Source organism: Amblyomma maculatum, unplaced genomic scaffold (assembly GCF_055883805.1).
Source record: "Amblyomma maculatum isolate TAMU_Amacu unplaced genomic scaffold, ASM5588380v1 scaffold_20, whole genome shotgun sequence".
Taxonomy (NCBI): domain Eukaryota; kingdom Metazoa; phylum Arthropoda; class Arachnida; order Ixodida; family Ixodidae; genus Amblyomma; species Amblyomma maculatum.
In genome coordinates, this window is record NW_028146745.1 from 3,169,643 (window position 1) to 3,186,431 (window position 16,789).

At 42.9% G+C, this 16,789-nt stretch overlaps 1 long non-coding RNA gene across 1 annotated transcript; it reads left to right on the forward strand.

The window, feature by feature from the left end:
• Positions 1 to 1,087: 1,087 nt before the first annotated feature.
• On the forward strand, positions 1,088 to 15,487 carry LOC146171528 (uncharacterized). Its single transcript, XR_014702864.1, has 6 exons — positions 1,088 to 1,302; positions 1,412 to 1,537; positions 2,572 to 2,631; positions 2,851 to 2,929; positions 3,862 to 4,088; positions 14,958 to 15,487. It is a non-coding gene; the product is annotated as an uncharacterized LOC146171528 (long non-coding RNA).
• Positions 15,488 to 16,789: the final 1,302 nt, after the last annotated feature.

Here is a 16,789-nt window from a genome sequence, read left to right on the forward strand (position 1 = left end):
CTACACACTAAACAACTTCTCACCCTTAAGGGTGGAAAAAAGGGTGCGCCGCCTATTTGCACCCAATAGCGCACCCTTGAAACACCTTATTTGGCAGTATCTCATCTTTAAAGGTGCGAAAAAGGGTGCGCTACAAAATTGCACCTTATTTCGGCCGATGCGCCCTATGTTAAGGGTGCAGAACGGGCCGTTACCAAAAGGGTGCAAACGACGGCTCTGAAAGGGTGCGGCAACAAATGCGTGCTGCAATTAATTACATGTATTTGTATTCACCCTGTAACGGCCTTACGGCTGACAGTATCAATAAATAATAATAAAATAAAATAATAATATATTCGAATGGTGTACACGTCACAAAGCGCCGTTCTTAATATGTATCACGAAAAAATAAAGTGGAATTGAGCGACGGTAACCACAGAAAATATTGAACGTTTGTATAGATATTTAATCAGTTAGGAAAGTTGATTAGTTCAATTTTTTTAAAATGCATTGCAGTTAGCATGCACATATCATTTACATGACCTTTGCATCAGCAAAATACAATCAGTACTGGTTTAGATAGTGCATGAAAAATTGTGCTGATTAAAAAAATAAAGAGAGAGTTATCTGCGTCTTCTAATCTTTGTCGGCACATCTACCAGGCAGCTTTGTTCAGCACCGTATTACCTGCACGCATAGCGAGAAACTGCTGCGCACAATACCTAGACAACGGACTTCCTACTCGGGTTCCAATTCTGCTGCTTCATTTACTGTGCTGCCGATTATATATTTCAGACAGTTGCCTCTTTTTCAAAACTACTGATTTTCTACAACAAAATTTCATGTGCACTTTGTTCGGCTTCGCTAATCCATCACCGGAAAAAGATAATCGTTTTAATGTCATTTGAACTGGCACGTGCACTTTTCAAACTCACTGCAAAGCAAGCAGCAGGTCGTTATTTCACATTGCCCCCAAATGGCAATTTCCTGGGTATTGCACTGATTTCTGCTGCCGTTATTATGCCTTTATGACAAAATACGGCACTAGAAATAACACTAAAAAACAGAACACACTCAAGTTTCATTTTTTTGTAACGTAACTGAAACAGAAACGAACTATGCTTTTACCATTTCACCACCAGGCGGCCGCCGGTAGTTACCCAGGCTACCTTCCTCTCACCAACATGGCCGCTTGCACGCTGCTGATGTGACCACGTTTCGACGACCGTTAATCTGCAGCATCGATTGCGAACCGTCGTGAAATGTGCTGCGTTTCGCGTGCATAATTGTTGCAGAAGTGTGTACGCCTGTGAAGTGCCGTCGGTAGGTGATGTTTCGGGCAAACGGGCATTTGTCGTGCCGGTTAGTTTTCAGTGTTCGTGCTCTTTGTTTTGCTCAAGCGTATTTGTTGGTTCACCTTGTCAAGTTTTAGAGGTTCGAAGGAAGAAGGCGTGGAAATGTTTTTCTGCGTGACCAACTGAACCCACACTCGTTGGTTCGGCATCGGTGGTGCGAAGGCGAACAGCTTTGAGCACGGCTCATGCATTCGTCCGTAAAGGTAAACATATTCAATCACATTCCGAGGCGGGCAGTGCGGGAACAGTAACAATGGCCTACCGCATTGCTGCACTGTTTGTCGCTTGTTTTGGAACGTGACAGAACGGGCGGGAACGGAACGCGCTTGATTTCAGCTGACTGCAAAAATGTTATCGCTCATGAAGTTGGATGTCGCGGCGGTTATGTTCGCAGATTTGCCGCAAGAAAATAGGACTCCTTCCTTACAAAAAAAAAAAAAAAATAAAATATAAGCGTACTGGGCTTCCTTGCTTTACGCGCAGGAGGTTCACGAAACGAAATTTTCTTGGAAGTTGGGTGATAAGCACTGATTTGTCAAAGTCTCTCGGCCTCGAAACTGGTTTCTATTCGTGCTAGTTCACGTTATGGGGCAAAGTAAAGGAAACACAGTATGTTTGTACATAAAATGTTTAGCTGACTTTCGAGATAACGCTAGCACTTTGCGGACGTAGGAACTCAAACCACTTTCCCATCCGTTATCGCGGCTTTTCCTCTCCGTTGATCATCCCTAGGTAGCATGTTAGATAGAGGTGAAATGGAGAAGCACATGGGGGCTATGGTGCCTTGTGAGTGCGCGTAGCGAATTTACTGAGGTCTAAAAATATTCTTTAGCTATCCTTTATGATCATATCCCATTTGCCTCTGCGGGACGTTAAACCGCATAATTTACAAAGAACCATTTTGAGTCGCTACTATGCCCAACCAATGTTATTTTTCCCCATCAGGATTTACATATTTAATTTCTGTGGGTGGGGGGGGGGAGGCAGGGACCTCTGTCAGGCTTTCACATAGCCTTTAGTCCCTGCCTCCTCTCGCTTGTACGAGGAATCAATAAACCAATTCCAAAATCGCATCATAAGCTGTTTTTATCGTGAGGGTCTTGTATCCGCTTGCCTGGAGTGTAAAGTCTTGCTTTTGGGTTGTGATGCTTTTCTTATGGTTTTTACATTTGTTTCCTACAGTCCTTTATATTTTGTGTTGTCGGTAGTGGGCATTACAATGAATGGATATTTGCAGGTGATGCTTCTGCATTCAAGTAGAAGCTAACAGCTTGGATTCTAGGCCAGAAAGCGTGCAGTAAGTTGCTGTTACAGTGTTGCTATGTTTTTTGTTCTGACCAAATGTTCACTTTCTTTGCTCTTTTCCTTAAATATACTATTTGGAGAAGTTCTATTTGCCTGTTACAAGAGCCATAATGTAGGCCAGCTAGTTTCTTTGTTTCCAGTTTCTGCGTTTGGTTTTGAATCAGCATTTTCTTTTCGTTTTGTTTTCGTACTGTGCTTGCTTTGGGCACAGGCCGATCGATCGCAGTCATGGCTTCAAATTGTCCTCTTCCTGGAGCTGTTCTTGCACGACACAAGCTATGGATTTCGTAGTAAGTAAAACATCGCTTTACGAGTCTTGCGAGCAAATTGAGATTAAGATTGACAAACCGCTCTAGAAGCAGAAAAAATGGAATGCATATTCTCTAGATTTTTTTCATTTTTGTTTAGTCCGTAAATTTTGAAAACTTAACCTCCTCGGTTTTATGGCTGGCATTCTCTTTTCTTTCTTTCGTGTGATAGTATGCCTTGCAATAAAGAACGATTTTTTATAAAAATAAGTACGCACCGTATTCTTAAAGGAAGTATACCAAGCCCCATTGATAAGTGGCCTTTGCTAGATTTTCTTTAGATCCCATTCATACTGTTCGATATTCACATCTCCATTTCTTTTTGTACCGAAAGTAAGGTTTCATATTCACAATTGAATTTTATGCTGTCATTATTGTTTTTCGAACTTAATGGATGACATCTCATCAATTGGTTTCCTTCCACAGTTTCTGCCAAGATATTTAAAAACAACTTTCTTAAACACCAAATAATAGGCTTGAATAGGCTTTCTTTTTTTTCATTCCTTCTGTGGTCCAGTATACTAAGATCTGCATGTGTTAGAACTCTGGCAATGCCTGTGTTGTACTGGCACTCATGTAGCTTCAAAACGCCTGCTAAAAGTTAGCAGAATTTGTGGCAAATACTATTTCTGATTTTTTTTTCTGGGAATCAAAAAGCTATTGCTTGTAATATTTCAGCAAAGGGAGGAATATTCTGCAGAATGGGGCATCAGCGTTTGCATAATGTGCTCCAGTTTCTCTCTGCACGCTGTGGAGTATATTTTTGTGAGTGGTTATATAACTGAATATGTAACTTACTTTTACATGTTTCAGAATACTGTTTTGCCAAATCTGATTGCAATTTAGGGCATGCCAATGCCATTATTACTGCTGATCAGTCTTTTGTAATACAGGCTTGTCTACTTTACCTGCAGCTACTTTGGAACCCTCTTCTATGTCACCACTCATCACTGACAAGGACAAGGTGGCTCAAGCTGCAGTGCATTCTGTGGATCCAGCTTCAGAACATTTCTTGCCTGTCGACTGCCCTGCTGCACATCCTCTGAGCTCTGGCATATTTATGCAAGCCATCACCCGCCTGCAACTGCTTGGGATGTGCAACTAGAGAGAATGGAGTCATGCAGTCACGTTTTCAACTCAGGTTAGTTACGAGACTGGTAAACAATTCTTAATTTTGATATATCACCTTCTTTACCATTGACATTTGTTGCTGATTAGCGTAATTCATACACCTACATAGCCTATCAGGAGACGTGGAACTAAACCATAGACCACACATAGCAGCCTGCCTGCATTCCGTGCAATTTATCTGAAAAGTTTTATTGTAGTTGGAACTTACAGAATACAAAATCTTCACTTAACTCACTCTTATTTCCTTCTCTATTGAAGATACATTTGGCTGTTGGCCATTTTGTGCTGGCGCACTAAAAAAGGCTGGGCAAATTGAATACCTGTGAAAAACAGGTGGAAAATGTCATTTTTGCCCTTACAGAAAGTTGCAACTTTGGAGACTTGCTGCTAGCGTACAGAAATTTTGTCATCCATCCCTTTTTACCCACTGAATTTATGCAGCCTTTACCGCTATGAGAATGATTGAAAGCCTGCTTTTCTGTTGCACATGAGTTAGTAAAAGATCGCAAAAATTACTCCAGAAACAGCGCGCTACAAAAAAGTCCATTTTCAAACTTAAATACGGGCATGATGTGCTATGTCGTTAGCGTTAAAATCGTTTTCTGTTTATTATTCAGGTTCTTTGCTTATTTCCTTAATTTCACACAAAATTGGGAGCACCTTGAAAAAAAAATACCATATAAAAACAAGTTAAACAGTCCTGGCGTTCTCCCATGAAATTTTAAGCAATAGCGAATTTAATCCACTTCAAGCAATCATCAACACTACCAACAAGCAGAAAGTGACTTTATAAGCATTGAGAAGGCTTTGGATATTGCATAAGATAAAATGTAACTAAATTCAGCAAATAATGAATGAATGAATGAAGCCTTTATTGAAAGGAAGGGATGGCTCTCGGCCGCTGTTTGGGTTCTTGGGGAGTTAGGAGGGATGGGAGTGTAACTTCTTCGTCTTAACGGTTCTTCAAGCTGTTGCTTGTTGCTTGCCATGCGGCCGATCTTCGCGCTGTGAGTCGACCTCTCTCACACTACTCGAAGCAGGCCGCTCTCACTGCCGTATGTAGCAATGGAGTGTTGTATTTCGGTGCTTGATATAACCTGACCTGCTAATGTGGGCATGTCGTCGTGTGGAATATGCGTAATTTTGTTTCTTCCTTGTGAAAACGATGGACATTGCCATATAAGATGTTCTAGGTCTGCTGTACACTGTTCCTGACAGTGCGTGCATATGTTGTGTTTGAGTGTTTCGTGTCTTCGGAGAAACCACTTGTCAAGTATGTGCGGTGTGTAAGCAGCGTTTGTTATTACTTTGTTGAGAAATATTTCTTGTGGTCGAGTGAGCCCTTTTGTGTCCTCAAACACCGGCGTTGGTGTCGCTTCATGTAATCTAAGCTTACTGTCGTGTTTTATTTTTGTGCGTACATAGTGCATCATCGATCTGCCAGAGGAGCCTTTAGTGAGCATTGTTTGGTAAGGATTTAGGTCTGTCGGTGTAGGCATGGAGTTGGGGTGTGGGGCATTGTACGTTTCAGCAAGCCCACCCGCTTGCGCGGCGGCCGCTTGCGCGGCTGCGTTTCCCCCGTCCGTGCCAGTATGTCCCGGTGTCCATATAATTTGAATTTCTATTCCAACTTCCCGCATTCCCTTCAGCCTCTTTCTGATGTCCTTGGCCACTGCGTCGTCTGTAGTTGGTGCCGTCAGCTCTGCAATCGCTGCATATGATTTGGTTAAAATTCGATAACCATTGAAGTTATCTTTTCTGGCTGCAGCGGTCGTAATGGTATTTATGGCTCCCCATATGGCAAGCAACTCGGAGTGTAAAATTGTTCCTCCAGGTAGGTGGCACGTGTGCTGTCCGTTGTGCTGAGGCGCTGGCACACACACCCATGCCACACTCACCCTTTCATTTCTAATTGCAGCGTCAGTGTAGATGTCTATTGTATTGAGTGGTCTTGTGAGGGCAGTTCTCTGTGCTAAAAGTTGCCTAGCTACCACATTCCGTCTACTAATAGGTCGTTGTGGCCTTAGTGCGATTACCGGCGCCTCCCACGGGGGTGAAGTGTCTGTCCCCAGGGGCCTCGGAGCAATGTTGATTCGGTTGTCCCATGCCTTGATCTGCTGCCCTTGGGTCGTGTTTTCCAGTCGGGATCGCATTCTTATTTTTGCTTCTCTTATAATGTCTTGTATGGGTGGTATGCTGACCATTTTAAGCAGCTCTTCATTTCTCGTGTGCTTAGGAAGCCCAGTAATGGTGCGAAGAGTGGCCATGTGTAGCTTTTCGATGTCTTTAACGTCGCGATTAGAAAACTCATAGACAGGTGCCCCGTACAAAATCCTGCCTACAGCAACCGCTCTAGAGAGTGTTTGGCACGATTTTTGCCGGGCTCCACCGTATTTGTTTGAAATCCGGCGAATCATATGCAACATCGGGGTCCAGTTACGTTGCAATGTACGAATCCATTTACGAGGACTGTTGCAACTAGAAATCTGTGCCCCCAAGATTTTTGTCTGCCCATTTGCAGACGTGATGTTGTGTTGTCCAAGATGCAGTGTAATTTGCTTTTTGGCGTTTGTAGAATTCTTGCCGTCTATGCTTATGAGTTGTGTCTTTTCAGGTGAGAGCTGTAGCCCCAATGCTTCCAAGCTGTCAGTGAGGCTGAAGATTGCTGCTTGGAGCTCCGTCTGCATGACTTCTTCATTTGGGTAATCCACTGCCTCTGTCCATATGGTGACATCATCTGCGTAGATGGTGAAGCGGGCCGAAGTGTCTCGCTCGAGCGCTTCTGCTACGCGGGTCATGGCCAAGTTAAAAAGCAAAGGCCCGAGGATAGAGCCCTGGGGCACGCCCCTATCCAAGTAATAGGTTCTGGGGCTCCATCCCGAAGCTTTGCCATGAAGCCTAATAGGTCTACTTTGAAGGAAGCTGCATATCCAGTTGTATGCTTTTTGGCTGGGATATCTTTTTGCTAATTCTTGTAGGATTACCTGTTGGTTTACATTGTCGAATGCTTTGCGCATATCAACCGCGAGGATGTAATCTGGTGTCTGTTTGCGAGACCTGCGGTTGATTACCCTGCGGAGCAGCCAAAGGCAATCATGCGTGCCCATATTCGGACGGAATCCAGCCTGGGCTGGATGCAACCCAGGCTGTACGTATTCGATATAATGCTGTATTCTTGCGGCTATCATTCGCTCAATCAATTTGCAGATAGTGGATGTGAGAGCTATTGGCCGTAGGTTCTCTGGTTTTGTGTGGTCCTTCCCTGATTTCGGTATGGGATATATCAATGATAGCTTTAGTGCATCTGGCACCACTCCTGATTCCCATGAATCGTTTATGATAGTTAAGAGCTGATCTTGGGCTTCATCGCTAAGATTTCTGAGCTCCTGCCATGTTACTCCGTCGTGTCCTGGAGCCGATTTCGGTTTGCCGTGGACTAATGCTGCCAATAGTTCGCCAAATGTAAATGGTTTTTCAAGTTCCATCACTGTGTTGTCAATCGTGATCGCCGGCAATGGTGGCGTGGGTATCTCAGAAGCATGCGGGAAGAACGTGTGGATCACCTTTTCCTCGAGTGCAGCTGGGTTCTCGCGCAGGAACAGCTCTGCCAGTGGTGGTGTGCTTTTCTTTTTCCCCAGCAGGCTTCGTAGAATTCCCCACAGCTTTTTAAGGCCGGGTTTGCGTCCGAGCGTCGCACAAGTGCTGTGCCATGAATCTGTTTCGAGCTGTTGTTGGTACTCCTTGATGAGTCGATATTGGCGCTTAAGGCTCATGAGATCCCTGTGGCGCTTTCCTTTATATCTGTATTGTTGCGTAAGGATATTGACCTTTCGCCACAAGTTGGCAAGGTGCCTATCCATGTGTGTGGTAGTGTCGTCACATATTATTGTGTCTCGGGACCATGGCCGTGCTTCCGCAACCATGGCACTGAATTGCGCGAAGCCCATGAAGTTGCCGCCAGTGGCTGTCCGAAACTTTTCCCAGTCGATGGTAACCGTTTGCCTTTTTTCACGAATCTTTTTTCGGTTAAGGGTGATCAAAATTGGTAAGTGGTCGCTTCCCCATGTTGTCTGTTCGACTTCCCATTGCCTGATGAATCCTGGTGTGGCCAACGTCAGGTCTGGTGTCGTATCTCGTTGTCGGGCGTGTAGTCCTATGCGCGTTGGTGTGTCCGGGGTGTTGTATATGTACAGACCAGACATTTCTACAGTGTCGTGCAGCATGCGTCCCCTTGGGTCAGCTGTGGCGTAGCCCCAAGTCGGGTGCTTAGCATTGAAGTCTCCTCCCACCAGGATGGGGAGGCTTCCTGACAGGGCCAGGACTTTGGCGAGCCACCCGTATGAGTCGGTATTATGACTGCCAGTCAGAGGCCTATAATACACGGAGACTGCCACCATGGGCCGCTGCCCAGGAGGACACATTTTAACAGCGATTACTTCTCTCAACTCATTACTTAGATCAGGAATTTGTAATTCGGTTGCTGTGCATTCGTTTCTGACAAGGAGAGCAGCTTGACCCTGTGCATGTTGGTTTCCTCTGTTCTGGTGAAGTATGGTAGGCTGCTGAAATGTACGGTAACCCCGAATAGTGCAAGGTCCTCTTGTTTCTGGCAAAAGGATGACCAGAGGCTTCAATTTTCTAACTTGTTCCCTTAGGGTAGGTCCAGTCTGCGTGAAACTTCTGCAGTTCCATTGTAGACATATTGATCTGATTCTTATTGCGCCTCTGCGGGCTTACGTCTCTTTGGCTCATCGTTCTGGTGTTGGATGCTTTTGTGCAACTCTATAAAAATTGCCTCAATCTGAGTCTGTATCGCGTTTGTTATCGTTTGAAACTCATCCCGCAGGCTTTTTTCTAGACGCTGTGTCTCGTTGTGTCGCTCTTGCCTCATGATGCTCAGCATTTGCGCATACGCCGAGTCTTGTGCGGTAAGTGCCTTTGTCGTCTGATGAGTCTTTGGCGTTTGAGTCAGTGATGTTTCGGTATGTTGGTGCTTTATGGAGTTTGCAGTTGTTTTACGACTGGACGACCGTCCGGGCCGGCTTTTCGAACGCACGCGTTGCATCTGCCCAGTGGGCGAGGCTGAAGCATGTTGCCGCTGCGTCTGAGATGCATGAACGTCTTGTTCCGGTGGTAGCCTTGCAAGGACTTTCTCCAGCATTTCTCTAAGTTGCTGATTTTCTTTTCGCAACTCTTCCAGTTGTTGTTGGTAAACAGGGGGCAGCGCAGTTTCTGTCGACGAGTTCTGTCGCGCCTTGTCTGCCCATGTAACTTCTCCCTTAACTGCATCAGGGTTCTGCTTATTTTCTTTAGGCTCTTTTGGTACACGACTAGGACAAGCCGAATTGATTGAAATGTGGCCCGGTTTCTGGCAGGCGACGCAGAATAACTCTTGATCGCATTCTGTGTCTTTAGAGTGCAGCCGTCCGCATTCCTTACAAACCTCTTCTGCTGGACAATACCTAGCAATATGTCCCAGTCCGTGGCAGTTATAGCAGGCAATAATTTTCGGTCTGTACTCGTAGACCCTTGTGATTTCGTAATCAAAAACGAGCCTTTTGGGTAGCTGCTCTGTATCGAATTTTAACAGCAGCATGTTTGTCTTTCCTAGCAGACGCGCGTCAAGAATAGTTGCAGTTTCACATCTTAGGTGGTCCTTGATGTACTCAATGGTTTGACCAGGACGCACCTTGATAACGCCGCGACTTTTTTCCTCGCCTCGTGTTGGCGTTCGTTCAATCGTGACCTCGTACGTGCAGACGCGTCCGTTCACTTTCCCGGCCAGTCGCGTTAATGCGGTGAGCCTATTTGCGTGTTCCTCATCTCTAACAGTGACCTTGACGCGATTTGCTACCACATCGTAGCAGAAAGCAGCCAAATCTGCCAATTCCCAACTTTTTGCGGTCATTTCTAACGCCTCTGTAATGGCTTGTTTGGGTATATCATGCACATGTACTCGGTTGAGTGGCCTGATCGAGAGTGGAAAGAGGGGTCGACTTACCCGTTCAAGACGAAGCTGTTCAGGCTTCACTTTCATTTGAGGTTTCCGTTTCTTGATTAAAGTCCAGTCGCCGTAGTCGCCGACGATCTCACTTTCGTCTTCAGTGTCCATTTGGTCGCTTGCGTGCTGCTCCTTAGTCTTAGTGAGTCCCACAGAAAGACCACTCTCAGCGTCCGCGTTCGGCAGCTGATGCGTTCCGTCCTCTCCATCGCGCGTTGGGCGTCGGAACGCCTTTTCTTGGAGGCTGCTTTCAGTTTTTTTGGTGCCTACACTTTTTGATGAACCCACAGCTCCCGCACTTGCGCCACTCGGGTGTGAGCGAATCGGCGCCGGCTTCGGCATGGTGCGTCCTGACAGCCCGGCCAGGGCAGCAGCTGAGCTGCGTCTGGGTGTTGTTAGGGTTAGCAGTCTGTCGCAGAAAACGTTGTTGCAGGCGGAAAAACGATGACTTCAGATCTACGAAAATCACTCCGCACTCACCGGATGTACTCGCTGGGTCATTGTCCTTTGTTTCGTACACAAAAGAACAATATTTCCGCACACAGTTCAAAAAACATTGAAGAGCCGAGGTGCCACACGGTTGCAACCTGCGGCGATCGCAGCGCCTCTCCAGCAAATAATAAATTGAACTTTTGACTCCTACTTCTTAAGAACAAGCCATAAGCACATCTACAGAGAGAATATACATTCAGTTGTATATTTATTTTTATATCTTTAGCTTACATAGCAGAACACATTTTTATACTTGATACTTCTAAGTACTTAGGATTGTTTTTATGTCAGTTAAAGAAAAATAAGATGCTGTAGTTTTTTAAATTCAAGTCACAGTTGTCTGTTTTTGGTAATTTCAAATATTTGCCGAATGCAAGATGATATGGAGAAAGAACAAACAAGTCTAGAACTTCAAATTTTTCTACAAATAGAGAACTAGGTCAGGGTAATGTGCAGAAAGAGTTTTAGTGGCAACACTTTATTTAGTTGTGCCAGAGTGTAGGGATGAATATTAACAAGCTTCAAAACCAGTGCTCAATTTTGAACTTTTATAATTTTAAACAATAGAATGCAACCCTTTTTCAAGCCGTAATATTTATTAAGTATTGAGGATTCTTGAGAGGAATTTTCATGAAAATCAATGATGATATTTAAAAAATAATTGAAATCAAATTTGTGCATTTTTGTGGTTTTCAAATCTTGGGCAAATTTTATTTGTTGTGGAGAACACACAGAGCAGTCTAGAGCTCTCTGTTTTGCCTGAAAATAAGGAAATTATCTGATTCATGAATGGAAAAGGCTTCATAAAGAAATATGATCCATCATTCCCCTATTTAAGGTTGAAAATGGAGCAAAGTTCCGGATGTTTCACTACAATGGCAACAACAAAACATGTTTTTAATAACTCCCATAAAAGTAAAATTTTCATTTAATGGATAAAAAGAATAGCTGACAAACTTTTAGTATGCTAGCAGCAGGTCTCCAAACTTTCAACATTTTTAAATAGCAAAACTGCGTTTTTCACCTGTGATATACGATTTTTTCCCAAGGAAACTACACCACACCTTGCAAAACTAAAGCCCATATTTGTGCCGAGACAATTGCCCACCACATATAACAGTTTCACTGAAAACAAAAAATGGTCATAGGACCTCCATTACAGTTCTTATCTGAATACGCCGCTAAGATTTTGTAGATTGCTTTTTTCAATGACAGCTATTTCATATTTCAGTAAATCATGAAGCTGTTTAACCGGCTTCACTGTTTTGGTGTATTAGACGTTATGGCACATAGGCTGCTAAGGCTTATTATTATGCATTATGCTTATTTCTGTAACTGGAACCACAATTTTTATTTCACTTTATAAGGTTACCTTGCCCACTTTTTGGAAAGTTACTACAACCATTTTTTTACCCATGCCTGGCAAACAGTACAGAAATAAGATAAATAAATCATCTTAATTCTTCTCCTGAAAACAGTACATAGAAGAGAAATCCCTCACTTAAAGATATTTTATAACCATTTTTTTGGCTGTTTGGGAATTCTACTGCCACCTATGAGCATCATTGCAGCTCTCACATGGAGTTCTCATGTTGTCACTGATGAAAAGAATTCATTATATTATACCACTCTCCCAATTAATGCGGCCCTTCTAAGTTCAGTCGGCAGCTTATATTTCACTTGGAGCATGAACACATGCTAATTTTGCCTTTCATTTTCTTTTATTTGTATTTTTCAAGTGTATTAAAGATGTATATGGCTTTTCTTTCTTAGTGCCTGCAGTATCTAAACTCTAAGACTACTGCCACTCTTCAAAGTTACCTCTCTTTTTCTTTTTTATTACTACTCAACTAGAGGACCTTAAAAGAAGATAAAATGATGATTCTCCTTTGTATTTGCTGTATCTGTAGACATTGTTTCCAGGAATACTAAGAAAGGGTTGAGGGTGAGCCTCAGTCCAGTAGTAGCCAGCATTTAAAAAAAGTACTTGCCCTCATCTTGGCAGTGTGGTCATTGGTTGTGGAGCTTGCATATGCTTTTGTTTCACAAAAAGAAAGCAGAGGACAGAAGGTGAATAGAGCTAAGGGTTAAGAGAATGTTATTGTTTAAATAGCTTCCTCTGAGCTGGGCTACAGCAGCAGCAGCAGAGTACTTTTGAAAAACATTCTGGAGGCGGCAAATTATATACCAGCGTTAGATGTTCAGGAGTGTAGTGATAAAAAAAGAATTATATGTCGCATGTGACTAGTGAAAAATTATCAAACGTTATCAAGAAGCAAAAATATAAAAAGACAGAACGTTGGATAAACACGTGGAGTCATGCATTAGAAAAAGTATTCATTACCTACTGGCTAGAATGCTCCTGCTATAATCAAAAATTAGAGACAGGGCAATTAATGAGCATAACATTAAATAGTCATCAGGCAGGCACAAGCAAAACATTCCTGATTGCAGTCTTCAGCCTTTAAGTGAGATTAGTCATAATTTTGATTAAATTAGGGTATTTATCTCAAGTCAGCTTTAATTTTCCAAAAGGAACTATAGGGAGCCATTTCTAATCCATGAATTTAGAGCAGTGCAAAATAAATATCTCAAAAGGAACATTTTAATCCCTTAAATACAATCCCCCCGCACCATAAGTAGTTTGCAAGGCAGTCACATGCACCATGAATGGGGCAATTTATTTATAGCAAGTGTACCTCCACTAGCATAGGCTCAACGTGTTTAGTAAACATTTCCTTTTTATTACTGGTGACATTGGTTACCCCTTGAATCTTTTTCGTCTGGTAATGCCTTTTTTTGGCAGGTATAGTTTACTCAAATTTATTTTTTCAGTTGCCCTTTCTCCACAGCATTTCATTTATGTTTTGCATGGCATTCTTAGCCTATGCTAGTACTTGAACAATTCCAAATAGCTCTTAACAACTATTTAACTGCATCTGTATTGCCTGTTCCTTTCAAAAAAACATGCGCCAGCATTGAGCCTGCATTAGATGCTGACTTATCTACCCCATACTGTAGTTTTCCCTGCTACTGCCATCTTTTTATTTTGTTTTTCTGGTGCTAGACCACCCAGACCAAATCAGGCAAACATAATTTCGCTTCTTGCTGTGCCCCTCTTTCCCTCCCCTTCCTCCCTTTCTCAGTTTTCTTCTTGGAAGTAAAAGGTTCTTCCCTGCCAGTGATGCTCATGGTGTCCAGATAGACAAGTGCCTTTTCAAACTTTTGACTTGGCTTGTAAACTGAAGCTTTTCTGCTACCCTTCAATTCTCTTTCATGCTATGTAGCTACCTTGCTCTTGTTCTACCCTGGATCATCTTACAACAAGTAGTATGTATATGTGCAGGTAATGGCCACAGTTCTATGGGCCTCTACCGCCCAAAAGGGAGTCTATAATCTGCAAGACTAACAGTAGTCCTGTTAATCTACATGCAAAGTAAAATCATAAATAAAAGGTGATCTAAAGGCCTAAAAACATATTATTGGATAGCTGCTGAATGTCATTTTGATTCCGCAGCTTACTGTCTTCAGGATTTGTTATAAGCTTTACCATATAGCATGTCAAATTGTATTGTGCAGAAGAAAATAATTCCTTTAGAGCTATGGTGGTAAAGAGCAACAGAAGCATCAAAGAGCCCTAGAACTGTAAGCAAGAGCGGGTGGCACACTGTATCTGCAGGTAAAGCGGTTTCCCAATCATACAACATGAAAAAAAAAACTGAAATGCTGCTTTCAACTAAAGGCTAAGTTTTAAAATGTGCAGTCTTCACCCACATACTTATTGTCAGCATTCCACCTGCACTAATGCAACTTTTTTTCTGTTTCATAATGCATTTTTAACGACATCTCTAAATAACTTGCAGATTACAGTTGGCAAGGAAATTGTGTCATGTTACTTTTCATCAGTGTTTAATATAAATTACAAACATATTGACGTAAGTTTGGAATAATTACAAAAATACGAAAGCTGCCAGTTTAGACATTGTAGGTTTGCTGGCTTTTGCCCAAAAATTTACATTTGGCTTAAGCAACTTTTGTGTGCATAAATATCAAAGAACTCATTTGTATTGTTATTGTTAACGTTCTTTGTATTATAGTGAGATAAATTGTAGCATTTAAGTAGCTATAAAAAAAAGTGGGTTTCAAGGAATACTTTAACAAATCTTGAAGATGGGTTAGGTGGTGCGTTGCAACTTGACGAAAGGTAAAAGCGCACAGGAAGACACACACCCGAGCGAAGACAACACAGGACACACGGACACACAGGACAGTGTGTGTTCTGTGTCGTCTTCACTCGAGTGTGTCTTCCGGGGCGCTTTTACCTTTCGTTGAAGGAATACCTCTTCAGCAATCGGCACCCAATGCAATATTTTATTGCCACTGCAGGACTCGTGTTCCAGCTACTCCTGTCAGCATATACTCTGGGGAAAACATTGAAGATGTCGACCTGCTGTGCATCAAGGTGGACCGTGAAAAGCTGTTCTCTGCAACAAGTGGGCTGGAGTGACTGGCAGCTGTTTTGTCCGCCAACATCCAGTATGACCGCAAGCTATTTTACACATGTTCTAGAGCGCCTCTTCTTTATTATGCATTTATTGTACCTAGAGTGGTGGCTATGAAGTTCTTGAACAGTCACCTAAGTAATCTCAATTTTAATGTACAGGGAGTTGCATGTTCTGCTGTCTTGTCATAAATATACTTGCCTTTTTTTGTACATCGACACATTTCTTAGCCATTCCTGTAAGAGAGGGTACCATTCACTAAATGAGTGATGCAATGTTTTTACTCTGTCATGTCATAACATTGTGATATGCACTGTAATAAATTGTAGACATTCCTCCAGCCTAAGTAATTTTGAGTTGTCCAACCCTATAAACCAGCCAGATAACTTGCTGATAGTGTGAATAAACTTTGCTACCAAAACTTTAGGTGTCACTTGTATATGATTGTAAAGCTGCCTCTAGTAACTTTGCTGCACACACTTTTTCCCATTACTGTTTCAGGAATCGCCATGCCCTTTTTTTGGTATGTTTTTGCTCAACATGGTTGTCTGAACAGTTGCCAAGCATCTCCATGACATGCACAGATAGACCTTCAAATTGAGCTGTATACACGTCATTGTGCCTTATTGAAATTATATACCTAAACATGGAAAGTATTTGTTAGATGCTTATAGGATGCTCTTCATAGACTCGCCCTGAAGCAGAAGCCTGGGATTGTGTGGCAAGAAATGCATGCACAAATATTGAATTCTGTGGCCACATATTTTTAGTTGCATTGTTTTTGCCCTCAACTTATTGATAGAAACACAGGAACTCCTCGTCAATGCTGACTAGCAACCGAGCAGACTTCTCTGCAATGCTTTAACCAGTGCAAGGAAAAGTGAAAATGACACTTCGGACAGATCACGGGTGCATGAAAACTGATATTCAAAGCTTTATTGCATCCCTGACCTGTCCGAAATGTCATTTACACTTTCTCCTGCACTGGATAAAGCATTGCAGATATGTGTGTTTGGTTGCCAGTCAGCATAGACGAGCAGTTTTTGTGTTTTTACCAATAAGTTTAAAGCGAAAACAATGCAAACTAAGAATATGGGCCAACAGAATTCTATATTTGTGTACACATTTCCCGCCACGCATCAACCCAGGTTTCTACTTCAGATTGAATCTATGTGGAGCACCCTTTTAGCACCCTATTTGGTTAGGGTGCGAAGGAAAAACTGCACCCTTAGACAAGGGTGCAACCATCGCACCCTATAAAATTTTAAGCTGGGCACCCTTCTTTAAGGGTGCGGTATCTGCACCCTATTCTTTGCACCCTATTGTTTGCACCCTTTAGGCAAGAAAGGGTGAGCGTCTGGGGACAAGCCAGTTTCCACCCTTAAGGGTGAGAAATTGTTTAGTGTGTACGGGTTGCAGTTGAATATATCAGCCAGGAACTCCGCCAAGAATGGTCAGTTTTCACTGACTCCAAAGCAGCGCTTCAAGGCATGCAAGCGGCACTATGCCACGGATCAAATGAACAACATATCCCAAAGACCCGCACGCTGCACCACGCCGCAATATCCAGAGGCTACGACATTATCTACCAGTGGTTGCCAAGATACTGTGGCATTGCAGGAAATAATCAAGCGTACGACGCTGCCCGTTCTGCCCCCAACGACAGACTCCCAGTGCAAATTCTGTAGCGAGAGCCGACGCAGCGAGCGGGCTTCG